Below are 21,836 nucleotides of genomic sequence, written 5' to 3' on the forward strand. Positions count from 1 at the left end.
TCACTTTCCCATTGTGAAAGTGGGATGCAACTAGCCCCTTCCTCATCCTCTTCCTCCTCCGCCCTCCGCCTCCTGCCCGCCCTCCCTCCACGCCCATCTCCCTTCCCCTCTTGATTCGGTGAGACCGGGAGGAGGGAGGTCTCGTAATTTGGGTTACTGTGTAGGTGGCCTCTTTCATCTATTCATAACAAAGCTGAGCCGCCTGCCGCGGCCGCCACTGCTGCCACCATCGCCCCTGGCTCGCCCCGGGTTCCCCCTGCGCGGTAACGGCGCACTGAGCTGGCTCCCGCTCTGGCCAGCCCGCGGGGCTGCTCCAACGCCCGGGTTTTGTTTACGAGAGCAGCCGCGGGCAAACGCGAGGCGCGCGGAGCCAGGACCCAGGGTCGAAGGGGTTGCAGCAGAGGCCCAGGGCTCGAGCCCTTGGGAGGCTGCGAAGGCGGCTGACAGGTGTGGAGCGCCGGCAGGGAGGCTCCAGAGATGCACCGAGGAGCTAGGTCCAAGCGGGAGGCAGCTAAGGGGTACCAAGGCGCCCCTGTGACAGGGGGTGGGTTTCCCCGGGTCAGAGTGAGGTGGGAGGAAGGCGCCACACGCCCGTTGTGGACAATCCCTCGGGCCAGAGCTCTCATATTTGAAAAGGCTCCCTAGTCTCCCTTGGCAACGGAGTCCCAAGCTCTCAGACCTAGGACTTAGAAAGTTCTGCTCACTGTCTAACCCTAATGACAACAGCTAACATTTATTGAACACTTGCTACGTTCTGGGCGTAGTTCTGAAGGCACCATGTCGATTTTGATTCACTTAATGCTCAAAACAATGGTATTAATTAGTGACTGTTACTGTCCCTACTCAGCTTTTGAAAAAACGGTCTTGGAGAAGCTATGGAACCCTCCAGGGTACAGCTGTTAGCAAATAGCACAAGCAGAGATTCGAATCCACATCTCACCCCAAGGCCTCTTACAGGCGTCTTGCTAGTCCAGTGCCACCTGTGGCCACTAAAACACACCCCAGAGAATGGAGGCAAAAACTACGCTGTGCTCAGCCAGCGTTCCCAAATCAGAATGCTGGTGCTCTCCGCCATTCCACACCTTTTTCCTTTAGAGCCCCCACCGCCGGGGCCCCGGCACTTTCCCTAGGGAGCAACTCAGCTGGTTTGTACCCCCCCCCCAAGCAACCGAGAATTTCTAGAACAGAAAATCACTGTGCTCCGAGGGCAGGCAGGCTCTCGTTTTCTCAGAAGTGAGCTTCCCAGAGGCCTCCAACTCTGTGGCGAATTGGAGAGGGGGCTGAAGACCCTGACAGGTCCTTGGGAAATGAGCTGCATTCCTTCCTAGGTCTTTTTCACATCATGGACCGCAACTGGTTGCTGTGTGGCCTTCCTTTCTTCTCTCCAAGTCAGCTCAGCTCTCGATGAAATCTGTTTGGGAGGAGAGCAGGCGGGGGGGGGGGGGGGGGGGGGCGGGGGGAGGGTAGATACCCTTCCTCACAGACCAAATCTTGCAGAGCTTCCACAGAATTGCTTTGGGCTCTCCCCCGGGGGGGGGGGGAGAGAGAGAGAGAGAGAGAGAGAAAGAGAGAGAGAGAGAGAGAAAAGAGACAGACAGACAGACAGACAGACAGAGACAGAGGAGAGAAAGGCAGAAGGGAGGAGACAAGTGAACAAGAAGTTTATTTGAATTATTGGGGGTGGGCGTAGCTCAGTGGTAGAGAGTTTGAGCCAGGTCTTGCCTTCCATTTCCTCTTTGGGGCCTGGCTACCATTGCTTCTGTCTGCTAATGGTTAGTGCCAATGCTTCCAGATGTTAGATGGACGTCACCCCTTCTATAGTGCCAGAAAGTAGAGAAGAGAAGAGAAAAGAAAAGGGGATGTGGGTCTAGGTTGATGTTGATATGGACCTCTTAAGTGAAGCAAATCAGATGGCTACTTGTTAAAAAAAAAAAAAAAGTCTGACTCTCCGCCCCCAACCCCCCTTTCATCACCACCTGGAATATTGTAAGAATTTTTGCATTGGTGAAATCAGAGAACAACAACAACAACATGATTCTCTCCCAATGTGCACCGACCCCTTTCCAACATAGTAGGGCCTTTATGCATCAGTCTCTACAATTGCACTGTGAATGATGAACAGGATGATGGTTCTAGCGGCTTCACCAGTGGGCTGTGGCTGTGTGCTGGGCTGAAGAGCAGCGTTCAAGTCCATTTTGGAGATAGTTTTACTTCACTGATACCCAAGCCCGTTTCCCTAAATCCTGTAGGCTTGCTACAATCAGTTGCAGACCATCCCGGAAGCTATTTGGATTAAACATACTCCACGGTCCGGCATTTTGATCACTGCTCGGTTCTTTGCTGCTGCGTTTTGAAAAAGAAACAACATCCTACAGAAAATAAGCAGCAAGGAGAAGAAAGGGCTCTGCTCTGACGGTTCCTACGTCCCCTTATTTTGCTGAGCCCATAAGCCCCACTCCTGCAAGCAGGCTTTCTTTTTCCTCCCGTTTAATTGTATGCAGACTCCTATAGTGGAAGAAATCGAGAATCCGTGCTAACTTTTTGGCATGAAAAAAATGTAAGGCGATTAGGAAACCTGGAAACGAGTTGTTTGCTGATCTTACCCCATTCTGAGTAAATGCCTTTGCCCCTTCCCAATTTTCTTGTGTACTAAAGCTCCACCTTCAGGACACATATTCACATTTGAAAAGTGTGAGAAAATGTGAACAACTCTAAACAAACACCCAGGCATGGGGGTCTATTATTTCTCTAATGGTTTTCTCTTAGACACACCCATCTGGCCTGACGGTATACAGCCCACCCACGCCAGAGCTTTCCCTCACCAACCGGCCGAGCCCATCTTGTTGGGTGTCCCTTATGGCGATTTTCGGAACTTCTTGTTAACACAAATGGCTGCAACCCAAACAAAAGAAGGTGGTACAGTTCCATCCTCCAGGCAGACCTGCTACCACGGTAACGGGCAGTTGAGATGGGTTCTGAGCAGTTGCCTGCACAGCCATTGCTAGCTGGAAAAGTCTCCATAATAAGAAAATATCCACTCCCTCAGGCACTGACGGCAATCTGGGTTAACCAAGCTATCTACAATCAGACTCGTTTTCTGCTGGACAGGGCTCTATAGAGTCTGTGGTTTTCCTGCCAAGACTTGAGACATTAAGAACTGTTCAGTGGGCAATCGGTCACAGTCACACGGTGGTTATCGTTCACACTTCACTTTTCTCTTTTCTTTTTCCTTTTTTCTTTTTATCTGACTACGCTTTAGAGGGCTGGATGGGTTGCGGGGAGAGCCAGAAGCAACTGAGAATGTTAAGTTCTGATGGCCAACAGATGATTGGCACACCCTTTCTGTGTAGCTACAACACTCTGCACAGAGCCCGAGCGATGCCATAGAAAAACACATCCAGGCAGGCCGCTTTTTTTTTTTTTCTCCATAACATCTCCATGTGATGTTCATGCTGAAGACCTTAACATTGCTCTTGGCCCCTTTTGGTAGCTGACAGGAAAATGAAATGAGCTAGCTTCCCACTACCTTCCCCCTGTCTGCTGATTAGCAGATTTGAGTTGAAAGTACACTAGAGGAAATATTGTTTTATAGCTTGAGTTGGTGCTGAGAGATGAGTTGAATTAGCTTCAGCCAATATGAAAAGTCAGTCAGGATGAGACTGAGGGGGAGCTGGCTGTGACATCGTCACCCCATTGATCATTAGAGTTGACTGGACTGATCTGGCTGGCCAGGTAAGTGTTCCCTTCCTCCCTCAGCAACTCTGTTTTCAACCCTCTCAGGGCTACAAACTCCAAAGATAAAGACCATCCCTCAAGGGTGGCTGTGCTCACGGGCTGTAACCTTCAAACATGCTGTTAAAATATGGCTGAGTGAGTCCAGGGCCTGGTCCTCTCTGTCACTCATCATGGCCTTGGATGAGTACCCTTGCGTGCTTGGTGATAGTACCCAGCTGCTAGGTGCTGTAAGAAGGCTGGGTGGTGTGGCGCGTCGGCTCACCTCCAGCATCCAGTGGTCTCTTCTCATGCCATGACGTAACAGGGTTACACAGCGTTTCCCCAAAGAGTAACAACTACAGACTAAAGAACCGAGTGGGACATTCACAGCCACTCTTCTTTGCTTAGAGTCCCAACGTTTAAGCCATGTAAGAGCCTTCACTATGATAAGAGCCTATGGAAAAGGGGGTGGGTGGTGCCAAATCTAACTCCGGTGCTGTAGAATCCGAGACATCACCCTGTCACGCAGCGCTTCAGTCACTGAAGCGGTTGTGTTTCATTGCTGTGCTGGCTAAGTTTTTGCCAGTGCGACACAAACTAGGATCACCAGGGAGGATGAAATTTCAACGGAGAAAACTGCCTCCATCAGGTTGCTCTGCAGGCAAATCTGTACTGGCATTTTCTTGATTAATGATTGATGTAGGGAAGCCCCGCCCACTGTGGGTGGAGCCACCCTTGGGCAAATGGTCCTGCTTAACCCAGCAATCCAGTAAGCAACATTCCTCTATGTTTTCTACTTCAGTGGCTGCCCTGACTTCTCTCTTCATGATGGACTGTAAGCTGCATGATGAGATAAGCCATTTTCTCTGCGAGCTGTTTTTGGTCATACTCAGAAGCATGAAGTTTCTTCAAACACTCACTACACCTATCCATGGTGAAGACCCTAAGGCCGTCCCTTAGCTCATAAGCTCATAAACTATTTACATCTCAAGGTTTGGGGACACTTCTGCGACTTGGGCAGTCTCTTAAAATTAAGCTCTTCTTAGATTTATTTTTGAAATTTGTGGCTATCCTTGCTTGTATTTTTCTTATTGTTCCTTTGAAATGAAGTGCCAAAAGGTTATCGAGAGTAGACACAAAATATGATTTTTTTTTTTAATCCTTTCGCATCTCTACTCGGCCATCATGTCTCAAAGACTCGGCTGTTAGCGTAATCCTGGGCCCCCGAGTCCCTTGATAACTGGCAGCTTGGCACAAACTCATTCAAAGAGAAGAGCTGTCACAAAGCAGGCCTTCATATTAATAATAACTCAGGCTCTTAAAAGGAATAGCAGAAGATAAGATTAACAGGCAGATAACTCCACAGTCACTGCTACTTCCGCTCCCTCCAGATTCTGGTGAGGAGATGCTCACGGCTGACAATGAAGTGGCTGGACTTGCGCGGTGAGGCACAGAGAGTGCTTGCTGCGTATTCCACTGGCCTCGCCTTCCCTACAAACTATCACTACCAAGCCTGGAAGGAAGTAACTGGAATTGAGTTCTGAGCCTGCCGGAAGGTTGGGCATGTGGTCCTGGGGAAGGCGGGGGGGGGGGGGGGGGGGCAGGGGGATGTGCTTCTTGTCCTCATCCTCGCTGGGAAAATATTGAGGCCACCGTGTTTCCACCAGCATTTCCGACACCAACGGCCTCACGCGCAGAATCGCAAATATAAAGACTGAACAGTTCTCTTGGCCTTCTGCCCCTTGTGTCATTCTCCCCCCCCCCCCTTTTAATGTGTCTATGTGTATGGGGAAGGGGGTGGATGTGCACATGTGTGTGCATGCACATGAAGGTCAGAGGTCAATGTCGGTGCCTTCCTCAGTCTGCACTCTCATCTTTTGAGACACGCTCTCTCACAGAACCTGAAGCCCACTGATCTAGCTACACAAGCTGATCAGTGAGCCCCAGGGATCCACGTGTTTCCATCTACCTATCCTGGGGTTACTTACAGTCACCCAGTATTTACACATGGGTACTAGGGATCCAAAGTCAGGTCCCTATGCTTGTGCAGCAAGCACTTTGCTGGTTGAGCATTTCCCAGATATACATATATATATGTGTGTATAAATGTATATATAAAATGTATATATGTATATATAAATGTATATATGTATATACATATACACACACATATATATATATATATATATACATATGTGTGTATATATATGTTGTGTTTTATGTTCACACTGGTCTGTCTATGTGTATATAACAGCACTGTATGTGTGCAGAAGCCAGGAGAGGGTGCTGGATCTTTTGGAACTAAAGTAACTAAAGACAGTTGTGAACCCCTCTCTAGGCTCTGGGAACCAAACTTTGGTCTTCTGCAAGAACAGCCATCTTTTCAGTAGCCTCACTCCCTGCTTTTTATGACAGCATCTTGCTGTATAGCCTAGGGTGGCCTTGAATTAGAAATCCTTCTGCCTTAACATCTCTGGTGTTAGGATTACAGGTGCATGCCACAATGTCCAGCCTCCCTTTTGTCTTTTCAGAAATCTTGTGCTAAGATGCAACTTGAAAAGGAAGAAAGGAAGGGGAGATACACTTATTTACTATATACGGCACCATGAGTTTACAGATCAGGATACCTCCTGGAACCCAAGTTGTTCCTCCATTCCCTAATCCTTCTTGCCCATCTGTGCTGTACATGCCTCCATCCTCCCCACCATTCCTGCTCTCCCCCATCCTGTCGTGTACCAGAAGTCTGCTTCTATGGACATAGCCTCTGCCTTTTGGCTTCTGCTTAGATTCAGCCAATGGGAGACCCAGGAGTGGAGAGCTAGAGTGAGGCTCGGGTGCTTAGTCCCTTTGCTCCTTCCTTCCCTGCCGAGCTGTAAACTAGCTGTGACCGTGCCCTCGTAGAGGCCGCTGGCTCCATGGGTGCCCTCTCTCAAGTTATAGGCTCTCGAACCATAGACTGCCCTGGTTTACTCAGGTGTCCCCGTCCCCGTCCCCCCCCGTCCCCCCCCCCCCCGTCCCCCTGCTCCGTGTACCTGTGGCATGCGGTGCCTCCTGCTAATCCTGACCTTTAGCATGACCCATTGCCCTGCCCATACCTCGGCCACCAGCCCCCTTTTGATGCCTCTGTTCATGTCACTCGCTTCCTGCCAGCATATAACTATCAACTCAACCTTCTTCAGAGGAGGATCCAGAGGAGCTATATGGGGTGGCACTTCTGCAGGGACATTTGTCCTGTCTATTGTGGCCAGCATGAGAACCTAGGAAATCTTAATTTCCAAACGGCTGGTGCATCCAGATCTGGCAAGAGGGGGAAAAGGTACATTTCCTTCCCTTTGCACAGACTTTTCTAAACTAAATTCAGCCCATTGATAGAAACAAATGGAAACCCTACTGGGCAAGATTATTATTTTTTTTTCCCCTCCAGTTAAAACATAAAACTAAAAGTACCTTAAAAGTAAATCAGGACTACCAGGGGCCAAGGGCTCAGGAGGTGGTAGGAGCACAGGGCAGTTATGATCTCTGAAATACTGTTGAATGTTTGAAGTATATTTTCAAACAAGACACAAAAATGGGCAGACGGCTTTGTCTTCTTTGGACATTTTCTCCCCCAAGTCTGAGCTCCAGCAGTTACTTCAATGTTGTCTAGAAATTTCGTGTCTGCCCATGGTTACCGAAACAGTGTTCGGGGGAGGTCATTGTACTTTTTCACCTCCACACCTCATCTTAGGCCACACCCCCCCCACACACTAATATGTAAAGACTCTCAATTCCTTCATAGTTCCAGCCACATGTAGGTAGTAGGAATGCAAGCTACCTTAAGTTCTAAAGACGTCATGTTTTAGAAGGTGTTCCCACCCCGACCCTGCTATGGTTTCTGCACTTGGCATCTCAGAGCCAGCCAATCTGCAACATCCATTTCCTCATTTATAGGACATCTCCGTGTGATTAAATATTTACAATGTCAAAGGTCCCTTCTCCCCCATCATGAAAGCTGCAAATTTTAGAGCAAAATGGAGCTTTAATTGTGAAGAAAGGCACAGACACTTAAATTCGGAGTCAAATAAAATAGCCAGAGAGGCATTTCTTCGGCTCTTTGGTTTGGTGGTAATGGTCGGGATGACAAGGATGGTAGTAAAAAGGACAGTGGGGTCATCCTAGCGTGTGATCCTGCAAACTAGATTTCTTGCTGACTGAAAGACTGGAGGTTTCAGAGTGTGCTTGGGGCCAGTGAGCAAAACAGAGTGGAAGGGAGGCCTTTGGCTCTCCTGAAGACCATCAACTTTGTGTAAGTGGGGGCTACACCCCAGCACTCATGAACCCTATGTGCCCATGCACTCCTACCTCTTGATGCGATCCCAGCCACCTCAGCACCGAGCTGGTCCAATATACCAATCAACCAATACAATACGTCATTGTAAGGTGAAGGCTTGCCCAAGGAGGCAAGTGGGACTGAAAACCAAGCAGCCCTCTGCTCATTAGTCTCCACCCTCTGACACAGAGGCTGTGTTCCAAAAAAAGAAAAATGGGTAATAAGTGCCATTTGCTTTGTACCAGGAGACAATGGTCCTAGTCAGGCCTCAATTCCAGACCCTATGCCCCCCCCCCATGTAGTAGTTGGGTAATTAGGTCACCTCAGGATCTCTGAGCCTGAGTATCTTCATGGTAGATTGGAACACATGTCATGACTCATGGGGGGACTCATGAATACTACATGAGATAATACAGGGATGGGAAAGTACACTTAACACAATGCCTGGCTCACAGAATCTGCTCAGTCACTAGTGACGCTATCACACTGCTGTTTGATGCTGAGACCCCAATGCTATGTTAGGTCACCACCCTATTGGTTTGCTATGATTTCCAGAGTGGAGTCCCACAGACTGGCTGGTATAAACAATGGAAATGTAGTGCTTCCCAGCTCTTAGGCTGGAAGTCTACGGCTGGGCTGGAGGCAGGACTAGTTTCTTCGTAGGCATCTAAGTGTCCTCTATCCTTCACGTGGGATTAGTTCTCTTTTGGCGGACTGTTGTGTGACAGTTCCCTCCGTGGTTCAAACATTGCATCCTGCAGGAAATCTCCATTAAGCAGGAAAGCAAACAACTCAAAGTATTTTCAGGAAGTCCCTGAAACTGACTAGATACACTAGGTCGCTCCCTTCCAGAGAAAGCAATAAAAGCAGAGAGTCCCCCCTCAGACAAGCAGAGAGGAGCTGCAAACAAGGATCTCAAACAAGCTACCTGCAGGCTGTGCAGTATGTTCCAGGTTCCCGGCTTCGTGAGCTGTCATCCATGCTGGCGTAGGCTATGGTGACGCCTCTGTCTTTGAGTCATTTCTGCCCCCTTACCCATATCATATACCTATAAGTAACTCCAATAAAGCTCATGGTTCACCAAGTTGAACTTCTGTGGTATCTGCACTTTGATCTATCCTGGCTTGCCTCTCTGGGGTAAGTAGATGTGTGTATGGCATCTCCCCAGGAGAAGTTTTGTCATGGAACAGGGACAAAGTCTCATCACTGCACCCAGACTAGCCTCTAAGGAAAGACTGTTCTCAAGATTTAGGATCACAAGCACATTTGGTACAGAGTAGAAAGGAGCTCAAAAACATTGCCAGTTGTACGTGAATGACTGTGACAGATCCTAACTGAGGCCAAAGATACAAAGCCTAGTGGATAAAAACACAGTTGCTTGGTCTCTAAAAACCCGGAGGTGGTGGCACACATGCCTTTGGAAGGCATATACTTAGCATCGGGCATGAAAGAGGGAACCCCAAGAAAATAGACCGTAAACAAATAACCTTGACCTTGAAGCCAACCCTTCCCTGGATACCTTGCCATGAAACAAACTGTGTAGATAAAACAAACCAGCCCATGCCAGAAGGGGGTGGGGGTGGGGGTCCCACGGCCTCTGTGTGCAAAGCCCCGGGACCTCATTACACATGACCTATGAACAGACCCAGCTCAGATAGCTCCTCCAGCTCAGGCTCATCGATGGGCTTTTTCCCTCATTATTGTTGACAATATCAACTATGTACTCAGGGACTTTCATACTCAGGTTAAGGGCTCTGAGGTCAGAGCACGGGATGTGGCTGGTACTGTCTGCTCTCAGCAGGGTTGGCCATGTTTCCTAAGCAAGCTGGGCTCTTTCCTGCCTCTAGATCTTTACATTTTTTTGGTAATTTTACCTGAAATACCCTCCCTTATCCCTTACTTTTTTTTTTTTTTTTTTTTTTGAGACAGGGTTTCTCTGTGTATCCTTGGCTGTCCTGGACTCACTTTGTAGACCAGGATGGCCTCGAACTCATAGCGATCCGCCTGCCTCTGCCTCCCGAGTGCTTGGATTAGAAGCGTGTGCCACTGCCCATCTGGCTTACCCCTTATTTTGCAAACTCCTATTTGTCACCTTTTTAAGTGTGTGAGTCTTTGAATTATATCAAAAGTTTTCTAGTAGACTCTCAGCTCCTAAAAAAAAAAAAAGATGATGACAATAGAGCTGGGGGGTGCAGTTCAGTGGAAAAATATCTGCTTAGCATGTTTAAGTCTCCAGAAGAGAGGTAGATGGGCAAATGTAGATGGATGGATGGATAGATGGATGGATGGATAGATGGATGGATAAATGGGTAGATGAGGATGGATGGATGGGTGGATGGATGGATAGATGGATGGATGGAGGGAGGGAGAGATAAGTAGGCCAAGTGCTCTTTCATGCCACTGTTAATTATTCTGAGGTCAGGGGTAGCATCTTAGTATCTCTCTACATTCCTTTCATGAAGGGGACTCTGCAGGTGTCAATGCAGGCAGTGATCCAGGAAGAGATGAGAACGAAAACTTGGTTCAGACTGATTTCATCATCCTGGGTCAGGCTTGCGGAGTCTGAAACCAGGTGGCTCATTGTCAGCATATTTAAAACACAGTACAATTTGGGAAAAAAAGTTTCCAGGCAACAATCATTCCGATTCCAGGTTTCTAGGCAACAATCATTCCGGATTCCAGGTGCACAGTAAGGTTTAAGGTGTGACTATGTAGAAAATCCTTTACAAAGGACATGTGACCACAAGGGTGGGTTCTACAGCTAAAGGGTCTAGAATCTAGTGTAGTCTCTGTCTGAGATAGCATAGAGGCCGCAGGCTATAAAGCTCATGTAACATACCCCCCTAAGGATGGGGTCTATTACCCGGAGCTAGGAGGCAGAGTCTGGGATAACATTCTGGGGGATCTGAGTGAGGTCTACCTCTATAGCAAAAGGTGGGTGGGGCCCACTGCCCTACATAGGTAAAAGGTCATCGGGTCATTAACAATATTTACTCCTAGCTTCCTAGGCAGTGAAAACAGGTATGTACGTCCGCCATCAAGGAGAAGCCCCTGGTGTGTTTAACATTCTTGGTTTCCCTAGTGATCCGTGGAGGGGGAAAAATTCCTTCGTGCCCCTAACACTTGCCTGCTTCGAAGCCTTCATTTGCTTGCTTATGTCTTTAAGAAGAAACTTGCTGGGCTCTCCTGGTGCCAGTCATGTGATGGGGGTTGAGGGTATAGCTAGGAACAACGACGCTCCAGCCTTTGCAGTTTATGGGGCATTATACAAGGTCAGTGTGGAATAGATGTTGTCTGAATGTTTCTGCAAAGGCAGGAAACTGCAGGGGTGGGTGTCAGTCTCTGAGGAATCCACAGCTTCAAACACATTGGCTTGGCATATGCACAATACACACTTACCAATTCATGGGTTGACATTCTCAACAGAGACTATAAAAGGAAAAAATGCGAGGCCCTGCCACAAAAAAAAATATACAGTATTGACAAGCTGGAAAAGTAGCCGCCAAATGCAAGACTGAGCGTGGCATTTCTGTTATTTGTTAATTTACATCACCTCTCAAACTTTGTTTGAAAGTGGCTTTGTGTTGAAGAGGAAAGAGTCTTATACTGTAATTATGTTAGACAAGCTTATAATAATTATAATAATTATCAACTGAGTGCCAATAATACTTTAAGAACTCCACTGAGCATAAAGATCATACTAGTGTCTAACAGGTATTTAAAATTAATCTCTTTAAAATTGTAAGGGCGCAGATTCAGCATCTTGGTTTTTTTTTTTCAATAAGCAAATATTCTGACAAATAATTTCTACCACTACCCTACTAGAAACTTTTGTTTACAAGAGATTTTTCACAAAGATGGTTCTGAGTCCACTGAAAATTTAAGTAATGTATTTACTTAACATACCTTGAATGATATACTGTTTGAAAAATATGACATCTGGTTAGATCTTTGGGCCGTTGTAAGCTGGGGGACTTAAGAATCCACAGACAAGCAGGTTTTCATGGGCACCTTGAGTATACATCAGGCATAGCAAAAACCATGTGTTGGTGTACATTAGCGCTCCCCCTAGTGGACAGAAAAGGTACAGGTTAAGAAAAACAATTGTTTGTTACCTGAGGGGGAGTTTGTAGGTACCCAGTGGCTTACAAGGTTTCACTCCCCCTTAGCATCTGTTCCTGAAAGCTGGAGGTATGTCGTCGATTAATAAGGTTTGATTAGCACTCCTCTTTCTATCTGGCATCCGTAGTAATTAAGGTGTCTCTCCTGCAGGCTTTCAAATGCAGCATGAAATTACAGCGAGCCCCAGAACACAGCAGTTCTCCAAGTTCTCAGTTTCTGCAAGACATTCCTCAAATGTCACTCTCATCTGGAACTATTTTGGTCCAAACTGATATGATGCCTACATCCAAAAACGTGGAAAGATTGGCTCTTTTTTAGAGAATCTATTAATATCTGTGTTCATGGTGGCCAAGTACTGAAGAAAAAAAAATGCTTTTGTATATTGTTCCAAATCAGATTTCTGGGTGTTTAGTCTTTGTCATATATTTTTTGAGAAGTAGCCCTTGCTAGTCATATGTGGTGTCTGGGATTTTGCTACACACACACACACACACACACACACACACACACACACACACACTTGTTGATTGAAGGCATGTTCAGGTGGAAGAGTGGATGATGGCAGAGGCTAGGGGTAGAGGAAAAACGCACTAATGACAGATGCTGCCTTTTGGAAAGCTGATGATCTCCTCTGACATATCAACACTGTGCCTTCCTTCCTCCTCCTATCTCCTTATGTGTTGATGTGCAGAGAGCCATGGTAACTACTAGGCTAAGCCTGGAAAGCTTTGGCAGTCTTGTTCTTCTGGGAACACGAGTGGTACCCACCCATCCTCCAAACCAGATGTGGCTCAGACCTGGGCAACCCAAGTGCTGCAGGTCTGATGGAGGTCACATTATCCAAGCAAAGCCAATGCGAGCATTTCCCAGAGACTGTCACACGGATGGCGGGGGCGGGGGGGGGGGGACAATAGTCTTTTACTGAGCGAATCATGATGGCCTTACAGTCTCAGCATTCATTCCGATCTGGGGCAGAAGACTACCCTACATGGAGAGACAACGCCTCAAACACAGAACTCAATTCACCAAAGGCTGAGGGACTTCAGTTGCGGTTTCCCCGAGACTGGCAGCAACCTTGCTCTCTGCCCAATAGAAAACCCATGAGGAAAGCAGATGGCAAAGAGCCCAAGGCTCAAAGAAAGTAGAAGTCAGAACCGGCAGGATGTCTCAGTGGTCAGAGAGCTTGCTGAGCAAGCCGAGTGCAAACCCAGATAAAGGTGGGAGGAGAAATGACTCCTGAGAGTTGACCTTTGACCTCCACATGACCACGCACACTATAGCACTCACATACACAACACAACACACACAATCAGACACACATACTAATAATACATTTTTGAAAATTAGCTAGAAATGAGACAGATGGATATGCCCCCTCCATGTTCATGCATGTATGTGTACACAGAGAAAGGGAGGTGGGAGGGAGGGAGGGAGGGAGGGAGGGAGGGAGGGAGGGAGGGAGACTAGCTCTATATAATCTCCCTTTGATCATTCCACATGTCCTTCAAATCAATCTTCTTTCACTCTTTTTTTTTTCCTCCTGTAAATTCCTAGTCTCCCTGAATTATACCGTATTATACCCTGGCTCTCACAGAAGACAGAAGTCACCTCAGACACTTCCCTTAGTCCCGGTGACTAATCTCCACTGCGGTCCCGGCATGTGTAACAGACTGTTTTCTCACATCCCAGATCTCTACTTGTTGTTTCTTCACCCTGAGATATGGCCTTGTGATGTAGCCCAGGCTAGTCTTGAACCCATGTCCTTCCCAGCCTCCCGAGTGCTGCTGGAACTGCATTCCTACACCGGCACCGCCTGCCTCTCATCTACTTCAGCGTTCCTATGTCTTTAACCAGCCCCTGCTCTGTTCATAAGGAGGCTGTTTTAGGTGGGTCAGGTTGGGATTCTGGCCCCAGGTTCATTCCCCCGGGGCATTTATGTTGCCTTTCATCTTCTTTTAGAAAGGAAACTGCACCAGATTACTTCCTGTTGAACTTCCTGCTGAAGATCCTTCAACCATTCTTTATTGCTTCCTCATCTTTTTATGTCACAGCCCTCTCGGTACCCACCTGCTTGGCCACGCCCTCCTCCACCCGGACAAGGTCGCTAGCAACTGATGGTGAGAGAGGCTCTGTCTGGCAGGCTACCCTGGCAAGCCCAAGGGTAGAGAGGACAGGGTATTACCAACACGTCCCATGCAGCCAGCCCACTTGCTGGACATAGAGGCCACGGGGTGCGGGGGAGGGGCATGGGGGGGAGAGGGGGAGGGGGAGAGGGGGCACTTGGCTGGATAGACCAGGCCCTGCCTGCCTGTCTTTGCAGTGCTGTGTTCTCAATGCCTTCATATGCTCCTGCAATGGGGCTTGGGTTCCAGCTGGCCGCAGGGAAGCTGCAGGCACATGCAAACCCTGAAGGATCGATTAGCCTAGAGCAGTGGTTCTCAACTTTCCTCTAGCTGTGACCCATTGGCATAGCTCCTCGCTTTGTGGTGACGCCCAACCATGAAATTATTTTTGTTGCTACTCCATAACTGTAACTTTGCTGCCGTTACGAACCGTAATGTAAATATCTGTGTTTTAAGATGGTCTTAGATGACCCATGTAATAGGGTCATTTGGCCAGAGGGGTCATGACCCATAGGTTGAGAACCAATGGCCTAGGGCTTGGGCTAGCCAACCAGTAAGACGCAATGGCATTCATTGTGGTCTTATTGGTGCTCACTGAGGAGACCTGTGAAACCATTTACGGAAGTACTTTGAGTGGACTTATAGCCATTAGGGAGAAATGGCCTACATGTACAGCTCAGGCAAGCAGGAGTTAATTTTTCCCCCCTAAACACAAGGCGTCCAGTCGCCAGTGCTGGTTGCTATTCAGCGTTACTATCCAAGAGCCCCCAGGCTATTATCTTCCCGTTGCCAGAAGAAAGTGCTACAGCTGCAAGCATCATGTGCATCTTCAAGACAAGAAAGGGAGAGGCTAACTTTCTCCTAGCAAGATGCTGTCATTTCATGTCTGGGGAAGTCTGCATAGAGACTTCCCCTTATATCTCACCAACCAGAGCATAGCCACGTGCCCACCTGACATCATAGACGGGTGGAGAGAAATGGGATGTCCGCCCCATGCCTCGTGATCCTGGGGACTGGGAGGGGAGCCTGCCTTCCTCACTATCAGCCGAGCCCAGATGCAAAGCTAGGATTCTCAAAACAGGGACGAGGAGAGAGGGGAAGAAATGAATGTTGAGACATAGAAAGCTCCGTGGGCTGCTCCAGTACGGACAGATTCGAGGCTCTCTGGACCGGAAGGAAGATGGCCACTTTTCTCTTCCCACTCATGGAGTCCCACTCATTCTTTGCGTTTTGCCCCTAGCATGTTGTTTTTTTTTTTAAAATGACATCCGTTGTGAAGAGTTGAGCAGCCCTTTGGCATATTTATTTCACAGCCCTGAATTGAACTTCATCGCAGTGTTTGTTTGTCTGGTGTTCCCACTTTCCCAAACTCCTTAAGGAATCGATTATATTACTTTCATCTACTGTCTAGCATGGTGCCTACCTAACACATAGCAAGGGTTCTGTGCTTTAGAATAGAATAGATGCAAGATGGGGAAAAAAACAAAATGAGCATGTCTGCCCAGACACCTTCAAGCATGAAGGCCCACCAGAAATGCACAGTAGCTGGATATTTAACCCAGCCCCGCCTACTTTAAGGAGGATTTGTCATCAGCCAAGCACTAGGGGCAAGGCAAGAGAAGGCTCATGGAGGTACATTTGCACAAAAAGACAACTAACAATACAAAAGAGCTTCTGATAATTGTCTCATTAGAGCTACTGGAGTGCAGTGGCAGGAGGAGGACATCGGAGCAGGCATGGGATGGTAATTAAAAGCCACAGGTGTTCTAAGTCTTAATTAATCAACATGGCCCCACCTCCGCCCATCTCCAACTTCCTAGCCATATATGAAAAAAGATCAGATTTGAGTGCCATCTCCTCCAGCCGCCCTGCCTACTTCTCAGTGCACCTGCGGCCCAGTAGTAAAAGGACCACGTGGTAAACAGCTAGGGAGGTGCTGCGGAGAAAAGGGGGTCTTGACAATCTATGGCTGAGACAGTCTGCTGTTGTGTAGCTCGAAATTGATCCTGTTTTAAGCCAGCATTAGAAGATCAAGTGATTCCTTATTTCGAAATTGGACGGCATTTGAGATTTCTGTCAAGGTGTTATTGGAAAAGGGGGTAACCAAAGTCACATGAGCAGCACAGTGAAGGGTGTTGGGGTTCAGAGGCAGGACAAGCAGCGGAAGTGCCTTTTCAGTCGAGGTGGACCTGACCTCCAGGTTCTCCCAGCATCCCTCAGTTCTACCTGCTGCAGGGCGTGGCTGCCATACCCTGCCCTCTACCCTGCCCTCCCCAGCCCAGGGTGGCCTTCCCTATCTGCAGAGGCTCTTCCCTAGATAATCCAGACATTTTGGTTTCTGCTCTCTTCTTTCTTCTTCTTCTTCTTCTTCTTCTTCTTCTTCTTCTTCTTCTTCTTCTTCTTCCTCCCTTCTCTCTCTCCTTCTTTCTGTCTTTCCTATCCCCTGCCCCCACCCCAGTGAGCTGCTCCCAATAAACCTGCATTTACACAATCTGTCTTGCATTAGTTCATATTAATGCTTCAAGACAGCTTATCAAAGTGCACCAAATGGGTCATTTTGTAGGTCTCTTGCTACATGAAAGATCTGATCTTGCAGTACGGCCATAAAGCAGTGGGGGCAACACTGAGAGTCTCCTGAGAGTCCCTTCACAGCTAGGGGAGTGTGGGCCCCTCTGACGGTCTGGTAGGATCCCCAGGGCTCCATGTCCCGCCAGTCTAAATGAAGCAACAATGAGATTCAATGAGAAAACTCAGTGTCAACAAGAAAGCTAAAGGGCAATAGAAAACGACACCCAAAGTGACCTCTGGTGCCCACATGTACATACACAGGAGAACTCACTGTCCCCCCATGTGCGCGCACATGCTGTAGAAAGAGGCTATTGATATTTACTATTAATAGATATAATTATTATGGTGATGGTTAATACTTAACCTGTTCTCATATCAGTAAAAGACTTAGACACTTGCTAGGTTTTTAATATGCCTTAAACACTGGAACTGGGCAGAAATGAACCCCCTAAGCTACCTTGTTATCTCCCTGATAACTAATGCCATTTGCTTTATCTATTTGGGCTATTTCCCATCCAACATTCTCATGCATACTTCTGCATGTTTTCCATTTAGGCTGCTTCTCTCTACCTCTAGATCCTCAGAGCAAGCTCCTCCCAGCCACCCGGTTCTTTACGCCAACCCATGGTGCTCCTCTTTCTTCTCCCTCCTCTCCTATTTACCCCCCTCCCCCCAATACTCCTCCCCCACCCCCCACCCCCCACCCCCCACCCCTGCTCCTCTCCTCATGTGATCCTTCTGTCCTCCCAGCCCAAGAACCTTAGCTCTACCTACATCAGTTCTGCCCAACCCAGGTATGTAGGCAACTTTTGTTAGCCAATCAGGGATCATTTTGGAGGCAAGGTTACACAAACGTCATTTTGGGTGTGTGAGGGTTTGTGCAATAAGAACCTGGGGAGGGGGGGGGGCAAGCAATTAACATCTGAATACATGGTGGCTTCAGATCAGCCTGCACCGACACATGCATGCACTCACCGTGTGCATGGACACACACTCACACGCAACACACACACACGTACATCATGACTTAGTGACATTTGTGTTTCTATAGCAACGGTAAATAACAAGATCTAGCAGCACAGCTGGTTCTTAGTGCTGATCCTAGATAGCACTTAGTACCCTTGAAAGCTGCAGCTGCTCAGGTGATCTGAGAAGGTTCATGCACAGTCACAGGTGCCAAGCTGTTGCCTAGGCCAAGTTGTTGCCTCCATTTGTAATAGCAGGAAATGCTAAACTTCAGTTTGTGGCTAGTGCTATTAGGGTCCTCTAGAGGAAGAGGACCAGTGAGATGAACACACACACACACACACACACACGCTAAACTTAATAAAAACACATCAGAATCACACCTGAGAGCTGAGGTCCAGTACTTGGCCCTGGAGACTGGGCTTCTCAACTCTTGGGGAAGTCTCCCAATGGCTCTCACTAACTGGGGGGCAGGGCAGGAGTCCAACAACCAGTCCTCATCAGTCCACAGCTCTGGGAGCATCAACAGGACCAATCTGGCACCCGGTGGAAGCTCCTGGTCCTTAGTCCACAGGGAAAGTTTGGAGAGGATTCTGCCACCAGCGGGGGATCCAGCAGCAGCAACGGGGCCAATGAACTCTGAGGAAGAGGACAGGCAAGACGCAAAAGCACGCATGATGACTCTTCTTCTGCCGTGCTCTTTCTGTGTGGGGCGCCAGCAGACAGTGTGGCCCACAAGCGCATGGGTCTTTCCTTCTATCGAGGCAATTGAGACACAGCTTCAAGTGAGGCTCCTTACTCACTTGATTCTAACTTGTGGCCGGTTGACATCGAACCCAACCGCTATAGTTACAGAAAATAAAGATGCCATAAACAAACAAACAAAAAAACTATCAGAGTTCACAGTGCCAGGCTAGCTGTTGCTGTTCCAAAGTCCTGCTAATCGCATGGTGTCCATATGTGACTAAGACCAATCTGCGATGCCTGTCGTTGATGCCTCAGGATGTCATATCCTACCTACTCAAATAATCACACGACAAGTTACATTCTGCCCCCTTCAAAAACACGTTCTCCAGGGCGTGGTGGCACAGGCTGTAACGCCAGCACTTGAGGGTGTAGAGGCAGGAGAATATGGAGTTCACGGTTATCCTTGGCTACTTGGGAACTTGGGGTTAACCCAGGCTACGCAAGACTCCGGCTCAATAAACCAAACCAAACCAACCTGAAATGTATTGAGCTAGGCATGATGGCACACATCTGGAATCCCAGCACTGCAGGGGTGGAGGCAGGGGGATGACTTCAAAAGCCAGCATAGGCTCTGTAGAGAGATGCTGTTTCAAAGAAAAAAGTTAATTGTTACAGGGCTTGGCTTCTCTGACCTGAAATCCCAGCTACTTAGAAGGCTACCGTAGAAGAATCTGGAGAGCTTAAGGCCCACCCAGTCAACTTGGTAAAACCTTGTCTCCAAACGAAGTAGAAAAAAAAAATGGCTAGGGACTCAGCTCATTGGCAGAGCACTTGTCCAGAGTGTTTGAGGCCAAGGAGCCGGAGTCAACCACCAGAAGATAAAAATAAAAATAAAAATAAAAATAAAAATAAAAAAGAAAGAAAGAAAAAGAAAAAAGAAAAGGTCCACTCCAGGAGCTTGCCCTGGACAATGTTGTTGAAATACTGAATTTTTGTGTTTCCCATGGTCTTGCTTCCTACTTTCTAGATCTTTCACAATCTCTTGTGGTGTTCTTGCCTCCTCAGACGTGACTTCAGAGGAAAAAAAAATGATGTAGGAAGAGAGAAATCAAACTCTGTCTGGAGAGGCTGCCTGCTTACTTCACAAGAGGAGGAAAATGCTGTTCTATTAAAATTCAAATAAGGAACTCCAGTAACTGCGTTTTTGAAAAGCAAATACAGAGCTGCAATCATGACTGAGGAGGCCAGTTGCTTAGGGGAGTGGCTGGCAGGTCCCCCTCCCTGTTTATTTTAGGACCAATCTGAATGAAAAGGGGGGTAGGGGCGGGGGGGGGGGGGCGGGGGGTAGGGGACAAGATCTCTAGCACTGTTGGGAAAGTCAGATCGCTGTTTTACTGTGACTAGAGTTCAGTTCCTTCCCAATTGAGAAATAAATCTCTCAGGTATGAGTTCCCCACCTTAATTAGGGATGCCTTCAAAGATTAGGTTCCCTATCCGTAATTTTTAAAGATCAAAAGCCTAGGGGCAGGAGAGATGGCTTGAGAAGAGCTAGTACTGGTCTTGCAGCGGACACAAGCTCAGTTCCCAGCATACAACGGCCTGCAACTCCAGCTCTAGTGCCCTCTTCTGGCCTCTTCTGAAACTGCACTCACACATGTACACGTAATTTAAAAAATTTAAAAAAAAAAATTAAAAACCCACTTGGCAATAGGAAAAACCTACAATAAAACAATAGATAATTAAGAATAAATGAAGTCACATGGGAGAAAAAAATCTCAGAGAACCTAGATTTATAAGAGCAACAAATTCTGTCATTGGCTTGCTACCAACTTTATTTAGAAAACAAATGGACCAGAAAGGGGGAGGGGCAAAGGCGATGGGGGAGGAGAGGATAAGAAGAAGGGAAAATAACATATACATATGAAACCTTTATAAGGAAACTGTGTGCTAACTTTTTAAACAGTGAACTAACTCTAAGAACATACCTTCAGAGCCATCTGTTTGACCCTGTTTTATTTTTCCCAGTAAGCACTGGTACTGGTTTACTTGACTGTTGAACACACTTCTGCTCCCCCCCCCCCCTTTGACTTTGAATTTGTGAAGCTCATGTCTTGGCATGTTCTCTAGAGGACTTAGTAGGTCCTCAAATATTTGCTGACTGGGCTTCAAAGAGGTTTTGCCAGCTGGGGAAGAGCCAGTAGAGGATTTTTGTCTATACAGGCTAATGAGTAGTTAAACACTGCTTCACCGATCACATGAGCATCGGAGTGCAAAGCAAGCCTGGAAGCTTCGCTGGTCCCTAAAGGGGACCTACCGTAGCCCTAAGGATTAGATGGACGGTGAGGAGGTCGGAAACGAATAAAACCCGGCCCACCCGAAAGCTGAGCATGCGCAGGATTCTCCTCGAGTTAAGTGACCAGTTCTGAGCATCAGATCAACCTTGATGTCATGGTGGCTTGTGTGGTTCCCTCGTCTAAACCATGGAGACTTGAACATTCGCCTTTCCCGGGGAAAGTTGAGAGGATTCAAGGAATTAGTGCAGATGACACATTTAGGCAAGCAGCGGGCACACCGGAAGTGCGAGTTATTATTACCTGTGTCAGGTGCGATGCTCAGTGCGTCTCGTACTTTGCTAGTAGAACTAACAAAGGAATGGAGATGAAGAGAAACCACAGGAGCTGGGGGAAAGGAGACAGGTAGGTACCTCAGTTCTAATTTTCAGCCAGTCTTCTCTTCCCTCTCCTGCAGAGCCCCGCCTTTACCAACGCAGAATCTAAAGCAGCCTTTGCTTCTCGGTCACTTCTCGGTACGGCATGGCGTTCTTTCCCTGTAGAGCATTCGGAATGGCTCAAAGAAGTCCATGCCCGCCGAGCTACTGTTTCTGCTGCTGTCGGCTCCGTGTTTCCAGAAGGAAAGAATAAATGTGCTCACGGGCCAGCTACAAGTCCTAGCGAGGGGCGTTGCTCACAATAGGTGCTCAATGAGAGAATCCACACTTGTTGTGCGCAAACCCAGTAAACAAGTGTATCAGGCACCGGATAGAGATAGCCAGCTTCTGTCAACATGGCATCTTCTCGGTCTGCAATATACTCAATATACTTCTTTCAGAATCCACAAGCACTGGGGCAAAGTGGTGGTTGCTCCCAACAGATCTTGTTCTGACTGTGCGCTTGCTTTCATGACTCCTTCAAGAACCATAGGGTTTGGATGGCTTGCCTTCCATAGGATCTTCGGGCAACACCACCGTTCCCTCCCACCTCCACTCTTCCTGTTTCTCACCAGGCTTACAAAGAGAGAGGTGTAGAAGCAGGGAGAAGTTACCATGACAGCTGCTAGGGTGTCAACAA

The 21,836-nt window shown here is 47.8% G+C and overlaps 1 long non-coding RNA gene across 1 annotated transcript in view; it reads right to left on the reverse strand.

The window, feature by feature from the left end:
* Positions 1 to 10,158: 10,158 nt before the first annotated feature.
* Positions 10,159 to 21,836, reverse strand: part of LOC311605649 — a 140,892-nt gene continuing 129,214 nt past the window's right edge. Inside the window, exons 3-5 of the long non-coding RNA XR_014782043.1 lie at positions 11,930 to 12,091; positions 11,423 to 11,477; positions 10,159 to 10,174 (exon numbers count right to left, since the gene is read on the reverse strand). This is a non-coding gene — a long non-coding RNA (uncharacterized lncRNA). The remainder of the gene's footprint in view (positions 10,175 to 11,422; positions 11,478 to 11,929; positions 12,092 to 21,836) is intronic.

Source organism: Acomys minous (genome assembly GCF_964271855.1).
Source record: "Acomys minous genome assembly, chromosome: 9".
Classification (NCBI taxonomy): Eukaryota; Metazoa; Chordata; class Mammalia; order Rodentia; family Muridae; genus Acomys; species Acomys minous.